Source organism: Pholcus phalangioides, unplaced genomic scaffold (genome assembly GCF_987345545.1).
Source record: "Pholcus phalangioides strain wild (caught in Gottingen) unplaced genomic scaffold, Ppha-v1.0 ptg000017l_1, whole genome shotgun sequence".
Classification (NCBI taxonomy): domain Eukaryota; kingdom Metazoa; phylum Arthropoda; class Arachnida; order Araneae; family Pholcidae; genus Pholcus; species Pholcus phalangioides.
The window spans coordinates 13,808,992-13,832,027 of NW_028301610.1; positions in this window are offsets into that span (position 1 = coordinate 13,808,992).

Consider the following 23,036-nt stretch of genomic DNA (forward strand, 5'->3'; position numbering starts at 1 on the left):
AGAAAGAAAAGAAAGATTGGCTGAAGAAGAAGGATGAGATGTTTTACACTTTTCCTCTTTCAGGTTCTATTATTTTTATTATTTTGTTTTGTTTTTGCTATTGGCCCGGGGGACTACGTCACGGAATCACGTGATAAAGGAAAAAAAAAAAAATACCCATTCAGCGTGTGGGGTATGTGAGTCGGTTTTAACCCTGGTGGACTGTTGATGGTGCTAAAGTTTTGTGGCATTTTCTCCTCACTAACAGATCGCTTATCCTACGTTGCTTTCCTATCCATCTCTAAGATAAATCGCTTTTTACCCTTCGAGCTCGGTTTTTTTAGGATTTTTTCTCAGTTTTTTGTGTGTGTTTTTCACATTCGTCTACCTCCTAAAAGCAGTGAACCGAAAACATGAAAAAGAAATAATGAAAACCCATCACAAGATATAGACGAAAAAAATCTCTAATAATTTAGATCAGCGTTTCTCAAACTATGGTCCGCGGACTACCTCTGGTCAGCGACGATGTCACAGGTGGTCCGCAGGAAAACTTAAATTCTAACTAAATGAAAAGTTATTCAATTATTGTAATTGAAACAGTGGACACTTCCCGTTAATTGACACTCTTTGTAGGGGACAATAAAATCAGCACACTAATTTTTTCCTTAAACTCTAATTTCATAATTTTTGATCATAAACCGAGAATTTATCATATTCGACGAAGAGTTTGTATAACCCTAATCTCGTTTTGGTAAATATGATAAATCGTCGATTATGTACTAAACTAGCTGAGCATAACCATGGTCCAGGATTGTGAACTCGAATGGTAATGTTGGTTTTGTTTGCACATGTTGATACGTGGGAAGAAAGCGAATATTACAAGACTGATAACGCTGTTATTAATGTTACTATTTTGCTCACACTGAATTTAATTTAATTTCATTTTTATTGTAAAATATGTGTAGTGCGCGTATCATGTGCGGGTAAATTACTTAATTTGTTTAATGAAGAGAGGGAAGGTTTTCATGTTTTTCCTATTTACCAGACTTTATAACTTTATTTGGGAATTATGAAGCATCACCGGTAAAAGTGATAAGTAATGTGAAATTTAATCAAACTTTTTTATCGAGACGATTGGTGATTATACTTAACCATCGGTGTATCTTTTTTACAAATGGGAACCAAATGAGAACGAAAACAAACGTCGTATAAATGTGAACGAAGTTCCACTGCAGATCGTACCTCCCCATTAGCGGACGCTCCCCGTTAGCAGGCAGAATTTTTAGTCCCATGGGTGTCCGTTATCGAGAGGTTCCACTGCATTAGCGATATCTTTTTTGGAATTCAATTTAACAAATATTCGACTTTCGTATACTAAGAGTAACCTTATCTCATCGAAACACTTTCAAACGTGGAATTTCTTTTGTTGGCCTCAGAAGAGGCAGGGCAACAACTGTCTGATTTGGTATTTGAGAACAGGGTGTCTGTATAAAAAGTTAGTTTTTGTAATAACTATACACCCCCTTGCAACATGAATGACGTATCTGAGTTCTACACGTTATTTGGTTACTTTTTCTAATTGGAAGTATGCCTCTAGGAGCAACGGTTCGCCAGTAAAATGTGGACTAGTGACTTTCCTGACTACCCTGTATATTATGCTGCTGGTTGCTACTTACGTTTCCTGCATTTTAGTTATATATGATGTACATATTTTTTTATGGGCATCTTTTTTCAGCCACCTCATTGGACAATGTGTCTGTTGTGGCCTTTGTGCGTGGACTTGTATTTTGTGGGGCCGAATCACCCTGTATAAGCAATCATGCGCTCAACTTTTGGAAGAGAGTGTATTTTATCTGAAAAATTAAAAAAATAAGAAATCAATTTTATTTTTTCATTGACGGTAGGGAGAAGAAAATGGTTGATTTCCCGAATGTTCGATCGTACGTGAACTTCAAGCGGTAAGATATATACGAAAGAAACGGGAACGATCTCTACCAGTTCTGCCAATTAATTACACGGATTCCCGTATAGTATCTCCCCCCCCCCCCACCACCCCGAACCCAATCCAACGTCTTCACCTTCGACAATCATTTCACCAACCAATCACGAACGAGTACAAATCTCACCAAGAAAATCGATTGGTCTAGAAAGAAAACAGAGAGAGAGAGAGAAGACTAGAGGTTCATTCCAAAATCCCATCAGCGACTTTTATGACGACGGCTTTGCCTGTGTTGAGTGGAAATTCCCAACGAGAGGCTCAAAGAATATAATATAAGAAAAAAAAAATTTTCAAAGAAAATTCTTATATAAAATCGCTCCAGTTTGTTAAGATTTACGAAAAAATAAATAAAAAATACTCTTTTTTTTTTCTCTCCCGGACCCACAACCCAACACCTTTTCCTTATTATCTACAAGAAGGAGGGTTTTTAAGGCGCTTGGTGCACAAGAGAGAGAGAGAGACCGAGTTTTTGACATGAATTCCAAATAAGGTTGCGGGGGTTGATTTTGAAAAGTCTATGAGAAAAGTTAACGAGTAGTCGTCTCTGGGAGGAAAAAAAAATTGTAGTAAAAGAGGGGAAAAAACCCCTCTAGAATAAGAGTATTTTCTCATTTTTTGGAGCCGGTACTCGCGTTTTGTGTACGTACTTCACTCAAGCCGAGCACTTCTTTACTAACTAGGGTCGCGGTGCAGCTCCTACTGGCAAGGAAATGAGAAAGAGACTCCTGGAAAGGGGTCGCACACATACCTACTCGTGCCATATAGTCTGTTTCGAAATTTTCATAAAATATGGAAATTCGATTTTCCCGTAAAAGTACTGAACGTGAAATAAAAATCTTTTGGAATACCAAATGGAAAAAAGAATCAAAAGACTGCATGTTTGTTTCAAACAATTAGAACATCCCAGAAATTCACGAGCGCAGTTTATGAAATGCTCAAGTTAGAAAACCGAAATTATATATATATATATATATATAATCACCATCTTCTAAGGGGTTCTTCTTGAGCATATCGGTGGCCAAAAATTTGCATAAAGTAAGTAGAAAGCGTCCTAAAATGTCAAATTACTTCTTCCTCTTTGTTTCAAAGAATTAGAACATCTGAAAAGGGATTATTACAAGAACAGTTTCCATGCAAATTTACATGTATATGATCGAATAAGTGTTGTGCGTCTTTCCTGGTTATGTATGTAAACCTAATATAGTTTAATCTTTGCATTACGAATAGGACGAGACATTCCTGCAAACGTAAAACTACATGTGAATGTGCTTGGACAGTCTCGGAAAACGCCTACTGATATAGTTCAAATACATTTTACTGTGGCCATCCGGGGTCTTGACATTTAATTGATAAGTCTCTGGCAAAGACCTGGATCGGGACTATTTACCATCAAGATTTTGACTACGTCCAATGAGCTGTATCAATGTTGTAGCAATCTTCATAAACAAAATCTTGATGCCCAATCCAATGCCCATCTCCATAAAAGCCTTCAACTTCTGGAATGAAAAATTAGAGTCTAATGCACACATCCATTTAGAGATGTCTTCGGATTCATTGGTCTCTATTTTATGGAATATGAAAATTAGATGAAGAATTCTGCAATGTCCATCAAACATCACCGATACTTTGGTGGTTCGGTATCTGACTCGTTATGTACAAAAAGGAGGGTTTTTAAGGCGCTTGGTGCACGAGTTTTTGACATGAATTCCAAATAAGTTTGCGGGGGTTGATTTTGAAAAGTTTATATGAGAAAAGTTAACGAGTAGTTATCTCTAGGAGAAAAAAAAATGTAGGAAAAGAAGAAAAAAACCCCTCTAGAATAAGAGTATTTTCTTATTTCTTGGAGCCAGTACTCGCGTTTTGTGTACGTACTTCCCTCAAGCTCAAGCCGAGCACTTTTTTACTAACTAGGGTCGTGGTGCAGCTCCTACTGGTAAGGAAATGAGAAAGAAACTCCTGGAAGGGGCCATACCTATACCTACTCATGTTATACGGTCTGTTTCGAAATTTTAAGGTGACTGCCTTCCTTCAAATGAGTTTCTTCAATATTTTCGAAATTTTTTTTTTATGTATTCATTCAAAAAAGCAGATATTATAGAATACAAAACTGTATCATTTTCATCTCTACAGTAACTAAAAGCGAAGTTATCACCAATTAAAGTAAAACGGCTTTAACGATCTTAGTGTTTAAGAGTAAAATCTTTACGTTTTCCGAGAAGATGTGGTTTTTTTCTTTTGCTTTTTTACTTCACAAAAAACTTAATATCTTAAGAATTTTTCAAAATATCTCTATGAAACTTTCCACTGCATTTTAAACAGTTTTGACTGTGCAATGTGTATGAACTAAAAAATAAGCAATACAGGCTATTCACAACTCTTTGGTTTACATGATTTTGAATTACGAATATCAATTTATTTAGCATTTTTTATGACAAATGTTTCTTCACTTATATAATGATATCTCGAATAGTTTTCATACTATTTTAAAACTTTCAGTTCATTGCACAGAAAGATTTCATAGCAACAGAATAACCTATGCCAATAACATGTTGATAGAAACAGTAGTTTTTAGTGTACAATGTCTAACATAATACTGAAAATATGCTAATTTTGCATATATAATTATCAATATAATTTTTTTGCCAAAATATTCATAAAATGGCATTTATTTTCTTAGTTTCTTAATTTTATACCATATCCAAACCAAAACCATGTGCGTTTTATCTAAAGTAATCTTTTAAAAAAATTACACCGAAGGAGGGCAGTCACCTTATAACAGTGTGGACACATTTGATTTTCCCAGAAAAATACTGAACATGAAATAAAAATCTTTTGAATTTCAATTGAAAAAGCACGTGACTATGTGTAAGCATCAGATCGAAAAAATTCGATCAAACATAGGCTATCACACAAATTCGGATGATTTAAAAACCACAAAAAATTATAGAAAATTTACGTACCAAGATGCAATTTATGCCCTTAGACTTGTCAGAGAATCGGATTTTTTCCCACAAGCAAAAGAAAATTAGTTGAAATACTTACCTATACAGTAGGTAGCGTTTTTCGGTGCTGCATCAACAAAGTACAGTTGAACCCCGATGTAACGCCACCATTTGTCTCGCAGGTTTCTGGCGCTATAACGAGTTTTTGACGTGTGAAATCCCTATACATGGAAGATTCGTTCACTGAAAAATTTTGGCGCTGAGGGAGGTTGGTACTAAATCGGGGGCGCTACAACGGGGTTTGAGTGTATATGGAAAAAAATTAAATTATACAGCAGACATTTGTTTTCACTTGAGAATGTGCATTAAACTAGTGCATATATGCTCAACCCATGATCCATGGACCAAATGTGGCCATCGGAATCATCAGATGGGGCCCGCGGCACATTTTCAGATAAGTTAAGTGTCCCCGTGGCACATTTCCGGATTATTTCAGAGGCTCGCGGCACATTTCTAAATCATTTAAGCTGCTAGTAGCACATATCCGTATCACCTAAATGACCCCAAGCGCATTTCTGAATCACTTTTGAGAGACTTCAGTACACCTCCACTTCACTCTCGCAGTTCATTTTAAGAATTATTTCAGCATATTTTCGGATCAATCGAGTGGCCCTCGGCGTACACTTCCAGATCACTTAAGCGGCCAGCGACACATTTAAAGTTCACTTAATTAACCATTAAGTGACTCGAAGCTGACATTCCAGATCACTTAAAATCCCGGGTCACATTTTCAGATAACTCAAAAATCTCTCTGCTTTCAAACCAATGAAGTGGCCAGTACTCTCCAAAAGTTTCAGCGCCCTCGTACTAACGTGATCACCACGTATTCCCAAGAGATCTTTACGATCTGTCCAGGGAATCTGTTAGTGTGTTAGTAGACATCCATGCCCGAACCGGGATTCGAACCCATACCTGCAGTCAGAAGCAAGCTCCCTAATTACTGGACTTGCTGCCTGGTAGTCCAGTGGCGACTAGTTTGTAAAAATACCATTATCAACATTGCAATCTTCAGCAATTTTACAATTTCGAGGCGCAAATGCGAGCCGGGGTCTCCCATTCGAAAAAATCTCTGCAGATATCAGGCAGATCTTCAACACGCGCACTACTTACATCATAAGAACAAATTCAGTCATTTGCCGTATATAGTTCAAAATATGTAAGATAGGTGACACCACCAGAACACGGGATGAGTTCAACTCTGACAACGTAAATGGGTTAGGACCACACATAAACTCGGAACACACATTCCGCCATGTACCAATTTTTTAGAAATTCGCCAGAGGAATGTTCACGAGGTACATGTGTGGTTAGGTAGTATATAATTTAACTAGCACACACAATTACCTAGGAACAATTCGTTCATTGCCATTGCCCTTTAAATGAGTTAAATTTTCATATTGTCAGAAAATGAACTACGCAACGCCATCTATTGGCAAGAATTTTAACTATTTTTCCTTGTATCAAAAAAATCTAACTCTTTAACAGGTCTAAAGGTGTAAACTGGTAAGTCAATTTGTTCATTGAGGTGTTCCAAAATTTTTTGGCAGTAACAAAATTTTACGCCAACAACGGCTGTGTGTGATTGGAAGATCGAGACTACGTGTCAGGCGTTACAGACAAAAAGTCATCGAAAAACCAAGGCAGGTTTGTAGATTGCGGATGCTGACAACTAAAAGGCAGAAGTGTCAATGCAATTTAAATAGATTTAAAACAGTCCAAATGAAGTATGTAAACTGTGCTAGTCAAAATCACGACGTAGAAGGTCACTTAAAATGACTACGACCACAGTGAGGTGGATTGTAAGATTGGTATCTGGCCAGAAAATGTCTCTCCGGCGAACAAAAAGTGGCCTTGCTCACAAAACTACGCGTCGACAATGCCAATTAGGCACCTATGTGAGAAATTTAAAATCCGCATAAAAATGTTTGAATGACATTTTGATCAATTGCAATTACAGTCCAACCGTTCTTCACCGGACACCGGTGGGACTAAAAAAATCGGCCGTAAAATATGGGTGACCGTTAACGCATATTTTTATTACGTAACGGAAATTATTATTTGCCCATAAAAGAGAGTTGACTATTAATCATTTATCTATCATCGATCAAAATTGGACCTTTCAGTGAGCACCGTGGTGCTCGCAAGCAACAGGTAGATTATGCCTGTTCTAATGTGATATCTGAGGTATATTTTCCTATATATTTCGTGGTCCAAACCAAATGTATATGTTGGTCTACTTTTAGGAAAATTAGAGAACTTGGATTAGACCAATTGGTGGTCACCAGAATGGTTATATTCCGATTTTATATCTATTTTTGTTTAATAGTAAAATAATGACAAAAAAAAAAACCCCGTGAAATTTTCGCGTGAAGTCTGGATATCCGAATTCTCAGCTGAATGACGAAATTTTTGCTTAACCCCTCAGCTGAGTAAAAAGAAAACCCCTCTTATGGGTAAGCTCTCTTGGTACTAAGAGGAGGTCATGCAATTTCTATGCATGAGCTCTATATCAAAGATACTATCAAGTACATTCCTCTCCCACTCTTTTTTGTTGAATCCCAACAAGGGAGAGTGAAAAACTCAACATGATTTGCCTGAAGTGCTATCCCAAGATTAATCGTTTGGTAGTCTCTTCATCCTTTTCTGATGAGATCTCACAAAATTCCATGCATGCAAATTTTGAATTCAGATCAGATCTTAACTGTACTCGTTCTACATGCGACTAAATCCACATTTACGATGTATGCGTAATGACATTCATGTCACACGTGAAGGCACTTAAAATTTCCACTTTGAGCAATTTATAGAGATTTATGAACTTATATCATCCGAAAATTAGGGTGGAAATTTTTAACGCAAATATTCGTGAATTTTGACCCAAAAAATAAATTTAGTAAGTACCAGATTTCACGAAGTATAATTAATATTAATTGCTTTCTAACCAAATTACAATTTTTTTTTGGTGATGATAATTATAGTTTAAAAATGTTTTATTAGAGTAGGCCTTGCGCTTGAGCTTGACCTGTTGTGCTGCGCTCTCGGATTTCTATCACTAATCACTGATCAGTCCACCAAATGATATTTAATTTACCCAAAAATTTGCAGAGACGACAAAAAAAGTTTAATTACAGATTTGAAATTTTGCAATATATATATATATAGGGTGTTCCACGGGGAGGAATAAGAACTAAAAAATGTTGTGGTTGATTGCAAAATTGATGCAAAATATGCAAAATGGTAATCAAAATTCAAGTAAATTATGAAAAATGGTAATCAAAATTCAAGTAAATTATGAAAAATGGTAATCAAAATTCAAGTAAAATATGAAAAATGATCAGTAAAAATCAAGTGAAATGTGAAAAAAATGATCAGTAAAATTAAATTAAAAAAATAAAACGATCAGCAAAATTCAATTAAAATATGAAAAATGATCAGCGAAATTGAAGATAACAGTACAAACACACAAATTTACGCCCATTACGATTATTTTACCAAAATAAATTTACCCAGTATTATTTAAAGAAATAATCGTCAAAACATTGATGATTGAAATTATTTTCTCCATTATATTTACGGCATCCGTTTCAGATTTGGTCATTTAATCACGTAAAAATTGGAAAAAATAAATTTTTCAACCATGAATATCTCGGCGAATTTCCGTCCAAATATTTCGGTATAAATTTATTTTCTTTATTAAAAAAGCCAAACTGACACTTTTTTAATAAGAGCCGTAGAAAAATTTTGGTTTTTCGTTTATTTACAATTTTTTTTTAAATTCCTTAAAATTTTTATTAAAAATATTCATTAGGAAATATAATTTTTACATATGATTTCTTCAATATTTCTTTAGCAGAACTAACCACAGGAAAATGATCTAATGACATTTTTTTTTTCTTAAACTGGGGTGACTTGGCTATAGATTTTTAAAATTTGCATTACTATAGAGTGAGAAAAAGGTTTTTTATGGCTTTTCAAAAATTAAATTTTCAGAAATTTTATCCTAATTTTCAATTAAAATTTTTTTTTATGACCATTAACAGAAATAATTTTTTTTAAAATAGAAAAACCTGTTTTTTCTTCAAATTTTTTTGTCACTAGGTTCATAACATTTCACAAAATCATAATTATTAATTATTTCCATTGAATCAAGTTAATTAATCTGTATTAATTGGAAACTTACATTAACTGCAAAGAGAAACATGCTAAATTAGTGCTCAGTTTTTTTAAACTTCAAATATGCAAGAAATATGCTATTTTAATAACCAGTCATCATATATATATATATATATATATATATATATAAATTGTGCAATTTGGTCAAGAATTTGAAGAGGTCAAAAACGGGTTAAATCAATTGAAAAGTTAATATGATCTGTTTGATTTTTTTATAGGCCTTGAGCCTACGAAATTTTATAGAAAATGACTGATTTTTATGGAATAACATGGTTAAATCTATTGTCCAATCAACCCCTCCCCCAGTAATTACTAGTCGTCCCCTCCGAAATAAATTTCTGGCTACGGCCCTGCCTAGAGACCAAAATTTTCTTATATGTCCTGTATAAATGTGTGCCTGTAACGAATTTAAAATGATGTTCTCAAAATCATCCCGCAAATATTAAACATTTCACAAATAAAATAATTATTATTTAACGAACTAATTTATTTAGATTTATAATTATACAAAGTTAACCCTTTAAAGGGTCATTTTTTTCTAGTAATGGTATGTCAAAACGATTTTTGGGATTGAGATTGATTCAGGAAAAGAAACCCATTTAGCTTATTAGATAAAATTAATTTTAAAAACTAACTAATTCTCAGATTATTAAGGTAAATTAATTTATCGTTGTTTCTGAAGTTATTAATAGATAATAGTTCTTATGAGAGGAGGTAAAATAGCTTACCATGGGGATTTAAAAATTGATTAATTTGGTGGGAAGTACACTTCCCACAGCCTTAGACCGCGATTACACTTAAAAGTATGATAAAAAGCTTTTACAAAACTGGAAAAAAACAACCAGTAAGCCTTTTGGATACATTCACTGTAACCGATACGCTTAATGGTTGCATTTTCAAGTTTTATAAAAGAACGTTTATAAACTTTTATAGAGTAATTCCGTTCTTAGAAATCAATACCTATGTTTACTAAAGCAAACTTCTATCAACACTGTAGGAAGTAGCCACTAAACACTGTTAACAAAGATTTGCAATGTTTTCACGAAACCTTGAAGCACAGGTTACGATAAAAATAGGCGGGATAGTTATGAGAGATGTGATCATTATTTTTAATCATATAGACTCACTCTAGTGATTAGACATGGAATAATATTTTTATTTCATTTACAGTAACTATGGCGTCACTCACACACAACACATCCCGTGTGTTACCAAGTCACCCCAGTTTACGGTAATTTTAATTTTAAGTTCGACCTTTAGGCCGAGATTACACTATAAAAGTTTGATAAAAGTTGATAAAAAAGAAAGTTTAATTACAAAACTTGAAAACCTGTACATTCACTCGAATGTAACCGATACGCTCATTGGTTGTATTTTCAAGTTTTACAAAAGAACTCTTACAAAACGTTTATAGCGTAATGCCGGCCTCAGAATACGTAAATTTCTCGAATATTCTAGTGAAACACCCTGTACATTTAGCGAATATACACAGACGTTCACGTACAAAAATTCCTATTCTTCCATTGACGGGTGCGTCATCTGGCATTTACTCTCATCTCTATGTATGTGTGTACTCCCAAATAACATAGTGGATAAAGAGAACAAGGATAAGGAGAAAAAATAACATGGAGGAAAAATGCACATGTTCGTGCACACATTTGATGGACTGATTGTTGGTCACGTTATGGCTCTGACCACACGCAATATCAGCGCGAAAAAAACACACACACACATATATACACAGAAAAAACTAGATACTGTGTATAAAAAAAAAGGGGAAGTACATTATCCCTCTTGTATCTTCATATATCTCACCTTTTTTTGTGCTCTATAGAGGGGCTTCCCCTCATACCTCATGACCCCTCATCGACAGTACTGGGTATTACATACAGAGAGAAGAGCATAAAAAAAGTATGGATGAGCTCCTAGGGAAAAAAAACCTAAAGGAGCGGGGAGAAAAAATCAATATCGATCAGAAAAATTTCAGCACTTTAGTATACCCTGGGTCATGTAAATTTGACCGTTGCCCAGAGCTGGCCAGGTACCATTCCTCATCCATTTTCCCCTGGAAAAAAAATTTCCTTACGGCTAAATTCTCGATTTTTATTGGTCATTCCCCCACTCCCTATATTTTTAAATGCATGCGCATTTGTGCTCTTTGAATTTTTTGTTGTATTTTTATGATTTCTCAAATAAAAACATATTTTAAAGATTTTTTTAAAATTTTGCGATTTTACGTCTTCCTTCTCTTTTCTAGGCAAAAATGGAGGAAAATCTGGTCGGACGAGGCGCCATCTTGTTTCGAATTGAAGGTGAGAGGAGAATATTCATCCTCAGTATTTAGATTTTGAAAATATGTTTTTCTGATTATTATATAATTTTTTGATGGATTTCCATCTAATTTTAGAAATATCAAAAACCAGTTAAAAATTAATCGGAAAATTTCAATTTCCTTAAATGTAGCATGATTAATGTTATGGACACTACATCCCTAAGCAAGCCCTCGGGACAGCTCTTTTAACTGGTAATTATATTAATTTTCTAGTAAATTAATAGTGTGATAAATCAAAAAATAAAATCAACGCTCGGTATAACGACCATGCATTGTGCGAATGTTTAATTATAACGATCGATATGCTAAGATAATAAAATTAAAAATTCCATGTAATTTTTTATTCAGTATAATGAACTATAAAGATCATTAGATCCAATACAACGTCCAAACTAGCTTTGCCCCACCAATTTTTTTAAATGAACAAAATACGCCTTTTTTCCCACTTCTAACCTCGTTATTGATAACTTCATACATAAATACGAGTATGCAATTAATTATTGAAATTTTAATTACTATTTCTTAATTTGACATGTGGCCATCTTACAATGACAGCAGTTGCATTTTCTATTACTTACATTATGAGAAAATAAATGTGGAATTTCTCTAAGAAGCTAGTTTTTTTTAAACTTTCGACATAAAGATCTCCCAATATAACGTCCATTTTTCGAAGAACGATAGGGGTCGTTATAAGGAACGCCGAATGTATAATGCTGATTGACCAGCTACACAGGGTAGAGCCTCTCCCTCTGTCAGACTCCACTTTGAAAAATATATTTATCTCAAAATGGATAAATATATATTTTTAACATTGACATCATCTATGAACTGAATTTGAACTATGAAACTTCATTTATTTTTTGTGTGAATATAAATTAAAATATTTTTAAAATGAAATTGGTATTACATTAGTTAATAAAGCAAACTCTGTGATATTATTCAGTTCAAAGATTGAATTGAAATTACATTAGTTTAGAAATCAAATAGAAATTATATTAGTTTAGAATTTAAATATTAAAAAAAATATATAAGTCGAACTAAAAGAATATATAAATTAAATTGGTTTAAAAATTGAATGTAAATGTAATAATAATATGATTTGAATGTAAAAGAAAATAGAAATTGAATAATGAAGAAAATAGAAATTGAATAATGAAGAAAATAGAAATTGAATAATGAAGAAAATAGAAATTGAATAATGAAGAAAATAGAAATTGAATAATGAAGAAAATAGAAATTGAATAATGAAGAAAATAGAAATTGAATAATGAAGAAAATAGAAATTGAATAATGAAGAAAATAGAAATTAAATAATGAAGAAAATAGAAATTAAATAATGAAGAAAATAGAAATCACGAATTACTTTAAAAAGTAAATAGATATTAAATTAGCTTGTAAAGTAAATAGAGGTTTTGAATAATAGAGAAGATGCAAATGTGCAATAATAAAGAAAATTTTGATTTTAAAGTAAATAGAAGTTTAAATATTCGAGTGTTGAGAACCAATTCAAAATTTCATAAATATTTTTTTCTGAAACTTTTTAATTTACATAATATTAAATTTTAGTATGTGATGCATTCAAAAATATCTACACTCGGAATGCAATGTGACATGAAGAATACCCCCAGCTTTATTCTCGGGGACATCTGCATAGATATTACACGAATGTCTTCAGAGACGCATAATTGATTTATAGTCGAATTTTCTCGAGACATCGGAATCTCTCCATCTCGTTTCTCGACTGCATACCAGTATAAAACTTGGAATTTCAGTACCCCTATACGTTCTTAGGAAATAAGGTCTTTGAAGGTAGGCGAATTTAGATTATTCAGTGTTTTGGCAGTACTGTCAATAATGATGCTATTACTATGCAGCGGGCATAAGAGAAAGGATTTGCCGTGCTGGGATGGTGCTTTTGCAGTGAAATTGGGACAAAGGGGGGAGAGAGAAATGGGTTCATATCGTACATCCCACCCACTTACTTTCATCCCGACCAATCCCCGCTCACTTCTTATTCGAGTTTGATAACCCTTTCTTCTCGACCAATTACGCATGCGCTGGGTGACATCCAAGTACCCGGATATTGAAGGATTGAATTTGAGTGGCGTGCACGCGCGGATCAAGAGATGGGAGGGGATGATACCACCAGCAAAAGAACGGCTGTGCTCTTCCTTCTCCTCCCACCAACCGTCTATTAATTGCCACTTTGGAGTAAAGTTTTGAAATTTGGAACTTTTCCGTACCGTCGAAACAGTTTGGATAGAGAAGAAAATTAGATTCTCTCAGTCAGGACTGCCCTTAATAAAAGCGGGGCCAGAGGCGTTTTGATAATTTCCGGTGCCCTTTTTAGCCCTGATTTCATATATTCTGTAAGAGAGGGGAAATCGGCATCCAAAAATTCACACATCATTACAAAATGTACAGGTATGTTGAAAAATATCCGTTCAAAAAAATATGGATACCATTAAATGTAAATTAAATTTTAAAAAAAATCATAAAATTTTGAATTCAAGAAAATTTTTTTAAATTGATGAAAGGAATAATTCGAAAACCAATTATAGTTATGACTTAATGAAAGAAATTGTCTGAGAACTAATAAAAACTCAAAATCCATTAATTATGAATTGAAAATAAGAAAAGTAATTTACGGAGATAATTCCAGGAACAACATGGAAGTTTAGAATAAATGAAAGAAAAATAATGATAATTCCAGAATTGATGAAAATTCGAATTAAACGAAAGAAATTATCACAGAATCGGTGAAAATTCATAATAAAGGAAAGAAATAATTCCATAATTATTTCTTTCTGGATGAAAATGCCGAAGGGTGCGGTAGCCCAGGTCGATAGGATACTCGCCTAAAGTAAAGTAAAGGATGTTTAGAGGCATCGCGAGTTCGATACCCGATTCGTCCTTGTCAGAAACTCTCCTGACACAGGGATGCAACAGAAACGGTGACATGACCACAAAAAAAAAGATCGCTAACGCAAGTCCCACATCGAGGGTTAGCGCACCAACCTCTCGGTGAGAATGAAAAAAAGGCTGCGTCTCTCGGAATCGGCAACAAATTGTAGGTTCCGATCTAGTTAGCCCCTCGTGTGCAGAAAATGATTAATCAAAATGCCGAATTTCAGAATTGATGAAAATTCTGAATTTGGGAAAGAAATTATCATTCCCGTAAGTGCGGGGCCCTTCAAAACGCGGGGACCGGTGCGACCACACCTGTCGTAAGGGCTGCTCTGTTCTCACTCTCTGATTCAAAATTTTTAATGCAGTAGAAGTCCATTATAACGACAGTTCACAATCACGTGGGGAACTGAGACGATAACGCACTTCTCGTTATAAGCAAATTCACTTTTTTTTTTTTTGATGAGTGACATCTAAGTACCCGGATATTGAAGGATTGAATTTGAGTGGCGAGCACGCACACGCACCAAGAGATGGGAGGGGAGCATACACACACCACAGCAAAAGAGAACACGGCTGGGCTCTTCTTCCTTGTCGTCCCTGCCACCATCTATTAATTGACACTTTTAAGTAAAAAGAGAGATAGACGGCTTTTTTTTATCAGCCTAAGATATCAAGGAAACAGATATTTTCTGGATATTATGCCAAGATAACTCGGAAAGGAGAGTCATCTGGTCCCCACGGGGACTCGAACTTAGGCCCTCTTGCAAACCGGTCAAGCATGCTACTATCTTAAGATGCCTAAAGCGACTCGCGTCACACTGTGTGAAATAATAAAGGCAGTGTCGTGTTTCCAATGGTGTAGATGGTAATCTACTCATTCATAACTGAATCATGTTTTCGTAAAAAATAAATTTTTTTATGTTTGATTTTCTGTATGAAGAGTTTTATGTAGATCGATTTGCAGAGGAAACATACTCGAAATGGCTATATTTTTCACAAAAATAATATAAAAAATCAAAACTTATGTTATTTATTTCATTTATAACTGATAGATGTATCCGTAAAAATCTTTTTACTCGCAGTCTACGTTCTTGAGGGCTTCACTGCAGATTAGGTACATCTGCGAAAAAGCATCTTACAAGAGGCTATAATACTCTATGAAAATAATTGAAATCAACATTAAATTTTTTGTTATTAATTCATGATTAAATCATATAGTTATGAAAATATACTTTTCCCTTCAATGTTCTTTACCAAGGGTTTCATGCCGATTGCATCGGCTTGCAGAAAAAGTATTATACTAGAAGTTATATTAGTTATATTGCTCCAAAAAAAATAATTATAATCAGCAACATATTTTTGTGAAATTCATCGATAACAAAATCATCTATTTCCTTACTGAGGGCTTCACTGTAAATAGAATAATCGTACCATAAAGCATACCTCAAGGGGCTGTAACTCTATAAAAGTATTTAAAATCAACACCAAAATTTTGATTATTTTACAGGAGAAAATTTTCAACAATAAAAAACATTATTAACATCTTCCCGGTGTTGAAGTAACAGAGATCTCGTGAAATATGCATTTTTGTAAGTACATAGAATGGAAATAGATGATATTTGAAAGAATTGAATAATATCAGAACTCCGTAATAATGAAAAAAATATCCAGTTCCAAATCCCATGTTCGAACATTTCCTCCCTTTCAACTCAAACATAAAAGAAAGAAATGTTCTCGAGGTGCGAATACACAAGAGATTTGCAAATGTGCTTTTTCCATAGTGCTCAGAATTTCCAAGACTTATACGAGCAGAGCTAATGTGATGGCATGCACTCAGAGAGAAACGCTCTCTGTGCTAAAGCTAAAATCGCTGTAGCCTTTCAGCTTGAAAAATTTTATTTCTGGAATGTATGAGTGTGTATGTGAGCGAGTAGGAACGTCTGGAGGGTTAAAAAAAACGGGACTGTGGGGTAAAAAGATGCTTAATCTCCCACTTCCACCAACCCATTTTTCCTCCCATCCACCGCATTCTACTCTTTGCTCCCAACCAATCACGACAACCCTTTATCGAACTAGGCGTATACTTTAAAACCCCCTTTTTCTTACTACTTTTTTTTTGTTTGGAACGCTATTTTCAACCACCTTATACGTTGCTTTTTCCCACTCCTCCCCCCTCTTTTCCCAACTTCGACCGTGAAATTCGAAAATTACTGGAAAAGGGGAAAAAATTGGATTAAAAAATTTTTTCTCCCTCCCTCTTTTAACCTAGCTCCCTTCTCTCCATTCTTACCCTTTGCTGTCCAATCAGGAGTATAGTATGAAACGCTCCCTTATATATACACACACATTTTTTTTAAAACGAATTCTGCGCCCAGTTTTTCTCCTCCCTGACTGCATCCCAGCATAATATATGAGATCGTCATTTTCTCTCTCCCTTCGACTCTTCAGGATAACAAAAAAAAAACCTCTTTCCTCCTGGATTCGATCCTCACCACACACACATCACCTTTTTTCGAACGTCCATCTACTTCCATCCCTCACGTCCTTAAGAGAAGGTAGTCATTACGATGGGAAGGTGTAAAGTATAGTTTCTAGTCTTGGGGAATTCCTCCAGAGTAGGGGATAATGGAGAAAGACAAGAGAGAGAGAGAGAGAAAGAGAGCGGGAGAGAGAGCTAGAAGAATATGAAGAAGCCTTATACTATAGTACTGATGGGTTGGTTGGTAGTACTGGTGGAGAACTGAGCGAGAGAGAGTGGCAAGACAGAAAGCGTCCAGCACATATATATACACACACACACGCGAGGAGATATGTCTGGTGTGTGTGTGTGATGGGGCTGGTAGGTAGTGGGAGAAGTTTAAGATAAAGAAGGAAATCCCATTAGATAGCCAAAGATGGGAAAAGATTTTTTTTTTTTAGCATGGAGTACTCCAGGCAGGCAAGACCACCTCAGATAACGCACCAGGCCTTCGGGTAACTCAGCAATGCATAAAAGTGCATTTATGATCCCCCTTCTTTTGCGTTTTTTTTCTCTCCCTTAATGTAGGGGATTGGCAAAGAAATAAGAAAAAAAATTCGGTTTTTTTTTGCTTTTTCTTACATTTTCTTAACTTCTTTCTTCCTAAGAGAAGATAAGGTGGACTTTAGAACTACGGTTAGTTTTCGAAAAAAACAAAGGAAATAAAAACATTCTTAAGCCTTTTTTTATTCGAGTTGAGGAAATTGTGAAATAATCTAAGATTGATGGACACCTGATTTAAGCCTTTCTCTATTTTTTGGTTATGGTCATTTCTAAATTATATATAAAAAAAGCTCTCCTCTAGTATAAATACCATTGAAAATATGGCCATGGATTTATTTCAAGTTTAGTTCACATACTTTCGAATGCATGTGCTATTCCACGTCAGCATAATGTTTTCCATACATCCTAAATTTTTTACAAAATTTTAAACATTTAGAAAAAAATGCATTAGTAACACCTTCGTGCATGATAAAATCACATATTATAAATATAACTGAATGGAAATTGATTCAAAATAAAGTAAAGTGTTTAAAATTCCATCAAATGAGACAAAATATTTGAGATCTATTTATAAATACTTGATATATGAAAAAAAATTTAGAATTTTGAATTTGATTGATTGTCTCAATGAAATTTCAATATTTTGTCTCATTTGAAAAAAACTGAACAATTTACTTTATTTTGAATCCCATTAGAGAGCCAAAAATGTGAAAATATTTTTTTAACATGGAGTACTCCAGTCAGGCAAGACCACCTCAGATGTCGCACCGGGCCACTTCGGGTAACTCATCAATGCATAAAAGTGCATTTATGTTCCCCCCTTCTTTTGCATTTTTTTTCTCCCCCTTAATGTAGGGGATTGGCAAAGAAATAAGAAAAAAATCTCGTTTGTTTTTTACTGTTTCCTTATATTTTCTTAACTTCTTTCTTCTTAAGAGAAGATAACTACGGTTAGTTTGCGGGGAAAAACAGGGGGCATGAAAAAACTCTTAAGCCTTTTCTATTCCAATTGAGGAAATTGTGAAATAATCTAAGATTGATGGACACCTCTTTCTCTATTTTTTTAGTTATGTACATTTCTAAATGATCTATATAACATGATGATGAAATATTGTTGCTCACATGCATCGAAAAAAGAGGGGGAGGAGAAATAAATTTTTGATGGGTTTTCATACGATTTAGGGCCGTATTCACCGACATGGTTCAAACTGTAGTCACAATTTTTGGATAAGAGATCAACATAGATTGGTTAAAAACCTGAATTTAACCAATCCGTGTAGATCTCTTATCAAAAAATTGTGGCTATAGTTTAAACCATGTCGGTGAATACCGCTCTTAACATGGTTAAAAGAAACCAAAAACTGTTCTCTATTATAAGTATTATTTAAAAATATTAGCCATTTTTTTCCAATTTAGCACACGTATTTTGGAATGTATATGCTATGCTATATGTCAGATAATGTTTTCATATATCCTATTTTTTTTGCAAATTTTTAAACTCATTTAGAAAAAAATTCATTATTAACACCTTACGCGCATGATAAAATCGCTGATAATAATTAATAACGAATAGAAATTGATTCAAAATAAAGTGAATTGTTTAGTTCATCAAATGAGGCAGAATATTTGAGATCCATTTCTAAATATTTGATTTGTGAAACAAGTATTTAGAATTTTAAACTTGATTGATTGTCAATGAAATTTCAGTATTTTGCCAAATTTGTACACTGTCCTTTATTTCTATTAGATAGCCAGAGATGAGAAAAGAATTTTTTTACCAAGTAACACGACCACCTCAGATAACGTACCAGGCCTTCGGGTAACACCGCAATGCATAAAATTGCATTTATGATCCCCCTTTTTTTGCGTGTTTTCGCAAAAAAATGAGAAAAAAAATCTAGTTTTTTTTACTTGCTCCTATATTTTCTTAACTTCTTTCTTCCTAAGAGAAGATATGGCGGATTTTAAAACTACGGTTAGAGTTTTCGAAAAAAACAGATGAAATAAAAACATTCTTAAGCTTTTTTTTCATTCACGTTGAGGAAATTTGAAATAATCTGAGGTTGATTGACAACTAAATAAACTTTTTCTCAATTTTCTTGGTTATGGCCTTTCTAAATAACCATATAATGATAAAATATTATGAAATATTATGAAATATTATAAATGTTATTTCAAATATTTTGCACATATTTTATATTGTATATGCCATGATGTCAGCATAATGTTTTACATACCATAATTTATTTTGAAAAATTTTAAACATTAGGAAATAGTACTGTCAAAGTTAGTACACATATTTCCGATTGTATATGCTATATTTTACATATCTCAAATACATATTTTTTTGAAAATTTTAAAAATTTAATGGAAAAAATAAAATTACTAATAACTTGCGGAGATGAGTAAATAGCGTGATATCGATGTAAATGATGAATAAAAATATTTAAAATAAAGAAAACAGTCCAGTCCATTAAATGGAGCAGAGGATTGAAAAATTAAATCATTTGAAATTAAATTTAAAATAAAAATGCAAAAAATTAAAAAAGAATTAAATATTCTTATTCAATAATCAAGTATTTAACAATGGATCTCAATCATTTTGCTTCATTTGATGGGCTGAACAGTTTTCTTCATCATGAATTAATTTTTATTCATTTAAATTGATAACGTGCTAATTTTTATCATGTGTGTTAAGATATCATTGTGTTAACATAACATTGAAAACTTGTCAATAAATAATTATTGAAGATATGTGTGAAACATTACGTTAACTTAGCATAGCATAAACAATCGAAAATATATGTATCAAAACTGAAATAAATCAATGGTAAAATAATAATTTTTAAATACATTTATACTATAGCAAAGTTTTTGAAGACACGCACGCATTTGAAAATATTAAAATGTATGATAAAATTGTAACGTAACTGGAGGTTGATGGACAACCAAATTTACTCTTCCTCAATTTTTTTTTTTTTTGGTTATGGTCATTCCTAAATGACCTATATAATATGATGATGAAATATTACTTTGATTTATTACTTGAATACGTAGAAAAAAAATGAAGAAATAAAATTGTGATCGATCGAAAGGAATAGAAACATGATTCTTTAACCATGGCGTCATCATGTCAAACATTGTCTAGACGGTCTTCTTTTGATAGAAACAAAGAAAAATTTTCGATGTCATCATGGTTTTTTGAACTAAAACAATGGGTTTTTGAATCGGTTTGATAGCCCGTGATGAAGCAGTATGGATATGGATAGTCTATGAAAGAAATGTACGAACAGAATCTAATGCAATGTGAATGATTTAATTTAAAATGTACATGGTGGATTTTTTATTTGAAAAAGCACTCATATTTTGATGACATTTTTGAATGTTTTATGGATGTAATAGATTTTAGAGATTTCCGAAATTTGAATGTTTACCGTTAACGTTCATTTTATTGTATTTTTCAGGAAAAAAATTATACTGTACTTTTGTAAATTTTGAGGAAAATTTCTTCTGTTTTTAGAAGCAAATATCAGGCCCAGAAACTTAAATCAGTGTTTCTCAAAGTGTGCATCGCAGTTCCGAGGGGCGTCGCGAAGAGCTGAAACTATTGAAATTATTGGTATGTGTACCTATTTATACTTTGAAGTGGTTAAACTGTTTTGGGGAGCCGCAGATGAACCATGAATGGGACAAGAGAGTCGCGAATGGCAAAAAAAACCGCGAACCACTGTGTTAAGGGTGATACACACTGTGAGTGATTAATGCGTTATTTTTCATTTACTAGTCATTTAAATGACAATTAGGCCTACTGAATGGGTCTTAAACTGAATGAACGCCAAGACTCTGCCACCAGACTTATCCCGTTGCCGAGATCTCATACAGCCGAGCTTCGTGGTGGGGTCTGGAACAAAGTAAGTGTACCTAACAATCTGATTTTCCAGCGCTGCCACCTATATTTCAAATTGTGAGTAAAGTGTAATGATTGAATATTTGTACCGTTGTTTTCTGTGGTGAGACTATTTAACGGAGAGATAGGCTCGCATTTGCACCTCGAAGCCGGGAATCACAGTGAACAAACTTCAGAAGACCACCACTGTTGTTATGAAGAATTCTCCATTCCGGCCAATGAAAACCTGTTCTCGAGGAGCAAGCTGAAAGAGTGAGAACACTCGTTTTCCTCACTCTTTCAGCTTGTTCCTCGAGAACAGGTTTTCTGGCGGAGAACCAGTCTTTTGGCGACCGATCATGAGTTTGTTGGCAGGCGACTTCTTCATATCACTGGCACCGGTGGAGAATGGGTTTCAAACTACAAATGGCCTCTCGCGATGGGAATAGGTAACTTTTCTACTCCCAAAATGTATGGCAGAAGTCCGTTTTACATTTCAGAACATCTGAAACAAAATTTTAATTTTTATTAAATTATTTAAGTTTGATTCAAAATCAAAATTTTTTTGAAACATGGTAAACGAAAACTATATGTAATTTTTCAAGTTCAAAAAAAAAAAGCTGTGTGAATGTATTTCTTAGCTTATAAGATATTGAAGTTTTTCGAAAATGTTTCTATCGGTAAAATTAGAAAAGTATCTCCAGGCAAGTCCGAAATTTCAGTCTTCTCTATACCATCTTCTCAACACCATGTTTTTCAAGAGGACTTCAAACATCCAAAAAATGACGACGATAAAAGCTTCAAAGGCCAGAAATACATTTTATAAATATATATATTCGTGAATTGTGCGCACATTGTGGATATTACTTGACTGACTAAGAACCATAACAATGTCCTTTACCCCCAGCAAAGTTTAGCGGGAATACTCGAGTGGCGTAAATCAAATGTCCAGGCCAATATCCTTCAACTTCCGAAGCGAGACAAGTAATCTACCTGTAAATCTATAAGATACGTGACTTGCCGAAATCCAATTTACAAGAGAAATATATATATGCTTTTTGACGTTCCTTTGTGGCGAAATATTGTAAAGCCATCAACAACTGCCAAAACGTATTTGTAGACAGTTTATTATCAAACTTGTTAGCTTGAGGCGTGAGAAAAAATACGGGGAAGGAATTTATTTTTTTTCCTCTCTTAAGAATGTGCAAAAGGAACTTCTTTGACGGCTTTAGGAGTTTTCCTTATGATTTAGTGTTCGTATTACCTTCCGAAATGAGACTTGGTGAAGGTTTTAAATTTTTCTTCACTACCACACAATTCATTCTGAATGTGAGAATATGTATTCTTACAAGAAATAATTCCATTAATCGAATACAAGTTTTAAAATATTCAAAAAAGGATAAGGTATAAAATATATTTTTGTTTCAACAGTATTAGAAATATACATGGAGAAATACAAGATGATTTTTATTTTTGGTTTGAGTAGTATTATGCTCTTGTAAGGTGAGTTTGAAATTTTTAAATTATATTTTAAATTTATAACGAAATGTTAAATTTAATTCAGTGACAAAAGTATTACTAAACCGGAAAAATAGTTTGTTGATTAAATTAATTGTGTTTATATGGCAACATCGGCAGTTTAATATATTTTCAAAAAAAAATCAATACAATGATAATTTGTTTTTTAATTATCGAAAAAAATTAATATGTGAAAAATTAGAAAAATATTATAC